Source organism: Ochlerotatus camptorhynchus, unplaced genomic scaffold (assembly GCF_037179485.1).
Source record: "Ochlerotatus camptorhynchus isolate MF236.1 unplaced genomic scaffold, CSIRO-AGI_Acam_v1.1 ptg000314l, whole genome shotgun sequence".
Lineage (NCBI taxonomy): Eukaryota > Metazoa > Arthropoda > Insecta > Diptera > Culicidae > Ochlerotatus > Ochlerotatus camptorhynchus.
In genome coordinates this window covers 2565921-2571598 of record NW_027040802.1, presented here as the reverse complement: position 1 = coordinate 2571598, position 5678 = coordinate 2565921, and the positions used below count along the sequence as shown (strand labels likewise).

The 5678-nt window shown below is 37.8% G+C and overlaps 1 non-coding gene across 1 annotated transcript; it reads right to left on the bottom strand.

The window, feature by feature from the left end:
• Window positions 1-1009: 1009 nt before the first annotated feature.
• LOC135707642 (U1 spliceosomal RNA) lies at window positions 1010-1175 on the bottom strand. Its single transcript, XR_010518245.1, has one exon. It is a non-coding gene; the product is annotated as a U1 spliceosomal RNA (small nuclear RNA).
• Between the last annotated feature and the right edge of the window lie 4503 nt (window positions 1176-5678).

The following is a 5678-nucleotide window of genomic DNA, read 5'->3' as shown; positions in this document are numbered from 1 at the left end:
TTAATTTTACATGACTTGTTTGTTTACGTCTAATCCTTTATGTCAAAGATGGATTCCGTCACGTGTAAAATTAGTTATATTTGTTCAAGTGTGTAGTTTTTTTTCGCTTCCCATTGACTGGTTTCAGTGAGATTTGCTCATTTACACTTGGATGCTGTTGAAAATCAATCTACCTACCATTTGGAATAACTATGCAGAAAGTAATAACCTGTGTCTTTGGATTATTGTTATCTGTTTCCATTGCATTAATGACACGATGTACTTTTAAATACGGCTATGTTTTTACACAAGAGCTTCTAATAATGAAAGTTGGGTCTAAACACTCTTATCTGCTCTGATGAGAAGCTATTTATTAAGCCGTTTACATATATTGTTTGTTGTTGAGGATAAAGTTCCTTTTCGGCACATCATTTTGGTAATGAAAGAATAAGTATTTGTCTGTGGCACAATTGACGAAATAAAAAAATCTATTACTCCTTAGTTCTAAAAATGTACAGTTTTAGGTAAGCTTATCTTATTAATTAATTATTATTATCATATAACAACAGGCTAACTAACTGATAAAACTAAAAATTAATATTAAAAAATAAGAATTTGATTTCACAAATCTCTATCGCTCTAAATCGATCTGAAGGCAATGTTACCCAAGCTTAGCACCGCAGTGGCATTTAATCATCAAGGAAAGGGCATCATTTTAATGGGTTTCTGAAGGTGTGAAGAATCTCACCAAGTCTATGCTCAAGCGCATTGGCAAAAGCCATTTATCTCGTCAATAGCAAGTTCATTGTTCACAAAGGTGTTTTTATACACGCAATATGTGCTTCAGACATACATTTATTACCAGGTAAACCAGCACCCCCCCTGTTCAAACCCTTTTAAATAAAGCAAACAAAAAATACCTGCTGTAGAACATAACAACAGAAAGAGGACGTTCAATAACATACATAACCATTTCCCGTTTCTGTCACAAACTGCTATACACTCAATATTCAATTATGTATGATTAAGATCGGAATGTGCGCGAACGCACTTCCCGGCTACCAAAAATTACACACACGAGATATCCACTTGAGGGATATTCGCAGGGGTCAACCCAGCACGGATGTGCAATGGCCGGGTCTCAACCTGTGGGAACCGCCTTGTTGATCACGGTAACCCCTGTGCCAGGTAAGTATGCTTTCTGGTAGTGCGATGGAAGGACCTCTTTATCGAGGTGAATGTTCTTCTAACGATTCATTTCCCCCTTCGCAGTGTGTGGTCGATAATGATCAGGTAAATCCCTGTATATCCCTGTATAGTTGACATCCAGTTTTATATCAGATGCTACCTCTTCCCATTTTTCTACAAATGTTATTCCCAACTGAACATTTTAACCCTACAAATTATCACATTCCAGGTACAAATCAAAATCAAATGGGATTTTCTTGATACCTTCCCAAATTGAATCGGAACGCTTTGTTTGTTTGACTGGAGTGCCTTTAGTGGACGGTTCTGCAATGTTATGACAGCAGTTTGTCTTGAAAGTGCTACCCTTTCAATGCTGAAAGAGTCTTTACGATTCAAACACCTTTTAAAAGGTTGTACCTGATGGAAGAGTGAATAAAATTTATCATGCACAAATTGTCAGGACATCCGGGTCAGCTACATAAATTGTGAAAACTTTGAAATTTCCCGGAAAAGTTTAGGTTTTTTTCACTGGTAAATTTTCTCCAAGGCTCTCCAGCTCTGGTGGCATAACCCCTGTTTTTATGACGCATATATACAAAGAAGAAGGCCTACGAAAGCGGTTTTTGTCCTGAAGACCCATAGGGGCCCAGTTATGTATGTTTTGGCTGAAACTGGATAGCTGCCACTATAGCTGGGAGATGCTGCTGTGGTACCGTGACAGCGGGTTGGATTTCATTGAGAAAGACATGCGCTCAATTTCGGTGTAGCCGGCATAAAGTCGGCTAGCCGAAATCGGTCTACTAGGGTGTTTCGTAGATTGGTTTTTAAACAAATGGCTTAAGCGCCACCTCCATAGAGAACCACTTGTCGTTTCGGATGCCTGGCAAACTCAAAACCCCAGGGCGAGTTCAGTCTAACACAAAGGATTGGAACGCGCTAGTAGACATGAAGTGCTTGGAATTCAAAAGAAAACACTAAATTCAACCGAATGAAAACTAATCAAAAACCGTCTTCCTACCGGAGCGAATGCACTGAGGCGACCTGTTCTCATCACAGGTCAAGCACTTCCCCAAACACAAAATCTAAACGCTTCAGGACAGAAATGGTGAACTGAGATGAGATTCCCAAGCAGTCCGACTTGGAGTAAAACTAAACAACGAAAAACTACAACCAGAGCTTAAATTTATTGACTGCCTAGGCTGAGTGTGAAAGCACTGCTCTATTCAATCCATTGCTCTGAGCAGACCGTTTGTACCAAACGGTAAAGGACGAGGCAATGAAAGAGCCAACAAAAACATTCAGTCACTCACGAGCAGGCGACGCACACCGCTTGCCTTCGCTCACACAGTATGTAATTGAGTCATTTGTCTATAGAAAATGCACGCTCAGTCATTCAAAACAAATATTGGGTACCATCACGGCAGAATAAACGTGTTGACTGAGCTACTGACTGAGTGCTCGGCTGTCAGTGACTCGTTTACCTTTGAATCATTCAGACTCTCACGAGGCAGTGAATGATGAGGCAGATGGCAGTTGATATTCATATCAAAATGACTCAATGAACCTGACTGTTTTGCGCAACAACGAACGAAACGTGAGAAACTTTTTCAGACCAGTGCACTCAGTGAACGGGAAATTCTAACATAACAATCAACACAATTATTTAGCAGAGAAAAAAACATTTATTTAGCAAAAAAAAACTAATGGAACGAGAAATTTATTAACCTTAACATTTTTATTTGGGAACCCTCATTCTTCTCTTTATTCTCTCTCTTATTTCCTACCTTATTGTGCGGATTTTCTAACTAGCTATTTATAACTGACGCTTCATCTAAATTTAATGCATGCATGCGGACATTGTACGGTTCTACTCACGCTTATGCTTTACCGACTGCTCCTCACCATCGTCTTTCGCCCCTGCGACGCTCGCAGCACGGAATACAATGGACTCACCGACTCACCAAAGTAGGTGCGAGTCTCTATTGGTTAATTCACCAACTGCGTTGCGTGGTGATATACCGGTGGGCGGAAAAATTGCTCACTTGGAGCGCGATTTAGACGGCGCAGCTCCCTTCCAACTCCGGCCGAAGTTAGGTCCTTTAATGCCGACGCGTGGGGTCAGGGTAGTGGTAATAACGAGGGGGTGCGGTATGCCGAGTGGGAGGTGGGACGAAACTATTGACAAAAAGCCGTCAAACGGCTGTTTAATAGTAACTACACCTAATCAAAAGAAATTAACGAACAATTAATTACACTGATCTTAAAGACACTTCTCACATTTTAAATACCTAAAAAAACACACCGCAAGACTATTTACAAAAACGTCACAGTCCTGCTTCTTCCACGGGTTGGTTTAAAGTGGACGAGAAAGAACTTGGGATTCCTCAGATAGGCCGCTAAAACAATTCTTGGCCTTAGTTCCGGAAATCGAAAAAACGATCTTATCAAAAGGCGATCTCCGATTACCTTCCGATTCGATAAGAGATACACTCAGGTCTTTTTTTACACGGGGAATACGGTCCGTGTAAAAAAAAACCGTGTAAAAAAAAAACCTACGAGATTTTGATTTTTCGCATGCTTAAATGTTTTTAAAAAATCGGATTTTGATGCCATTTGTAATTAAAGCATGATATGGTCCATATAGACATATTTAAAAAAAATCTGTATTTACACCAAAAATTGTGATTTTTTTTTTAAGTATGCCATTCGATTACAAATAGCTTGAAACGGATAATGTGATTGGAATCAAGTCGATAGGTTGTATCGTTGTCGAGAAATCGTTAAAAACGTACCGTGTAAATCGTGGAAAACCGTGTAAAAAAACCGTGTAAAAAAAAACCGCGTAAAAAAAAAACCGTGTAAAAAAAGACTTCAGTGTACTATCTATTTTCATCCTAAGTATCCCACATCTGTCTAGCTCATTCCGATGTTTAACTTTAGCTTTTCTTATTATTAAATTTCCGACGACAAGTAATCCTACTGGGAGATTATACTCAATCGCACGGATCAAATTTCATGCCACCTAAAATGAGAAAACTTTCGCGCCTAGTAAGCGGATGGACAAATTAATGAGTGAAATTTCATGCAGGGATAATTTACTCTTGATATGAATTCACCAGTTGCATACAAGTGAATTGCGATAATGCGTGTCGCTTCGAATAGTAACAGTGAACATTTGTAACATTTGAACTTCATGCTACATTAATTTAATATCTAATCAGAATACCGTTACATCGGCCGAGCGAACAGTACTTGGCGTTTTTCAAGCGGAAGCCCAAAAGGTCCGACACAGTGACGCGGGATGCTGTTGACATGGCCAAATGCTTGAATAAACTGGATAAACTGGCCGCTGAGGTCATCCAGGCTTTTGTGCAAGATCAATGTTCTTCCCTCGTCTTCCATTCGTCAAATCTTTTTAAAGGCTGAATCGCCATGAAACTTTCTGCTCTGAAAGAAGAGTACCGTAAAACGGGGTAACATTGATAGTTTTTTAAAGTATATTCTAAATATTTTCTACAGCAATGACTGTTTTTTTAAATTTTATATTTTTAAAACAAGTACTGAGGATCCAAGAGTAAGCTCGTTAGTAATATGTTCAACGGAAATTAAAGCATTTACGCTATTTTTTTTTTAGTTTTGTGACCGAACATCAGTATTTTGATTTGTGGCTACTTTGATAATGCTCAATGACTGTAGAAAAAAAAAATGGGTGAAACTCAAACAATTTAGGTCTTAAAATATGTAACTATGAATGAGTATATAATCAGAAAACCTCATATTTAAGCAATAAGAATACAACATTGAATTTGATATGGCTCTATCAGAAATACATTTCATAAGTGATGGTTTGAGTGCTTTTTCAAACAGGCAAAAAACACGAAACTAGTTTTTTAATATGTTTGTAATATATATATATGTTACACATACTACATAAAAATTATATACTATATCAACGGAAATATTCTAAGCTACAATATGGAACCATTTTTTATAATTTGGGAAAAGCGCAGCGAGTAAATTTAATCTTTATATTATACTGTTATCAAAGTTACCCCCATTATCAAAGATACCCCGTTTTATGGTACTCTCAAAACAAAATGCTGTTTAGACATTTATTTATTTATCTCCCTGTCTTTGATTCTAAAAAAAAAAACAATCCTACAAACTGATAACTTATACTAAGTTCCGAATTCTACGCTTAAACACTTAAATGCGCCTCACACGACAGAAAATTCGTCAATATTTCCATCAATATGTTCATGTCAATATTTTCAACAATACGGAGCCGCTACTCACTAACTGTGTTGTAGCCGCTGGCACATTCTGAGTCAAATCACAACCACCTTGACAAAAGATGCCAAAGATCAGGCCCCATCTGCTGCTGTAGTCAAAATGAAGGGAAATATTGAAACATAACATCAATGTTTTTTTTTTATTTTTGTCAATATGCTTATCAATATATTCGTCGTCAATATTTGCATCAATGTTATTGTCAAAACTTTTGTGTATTG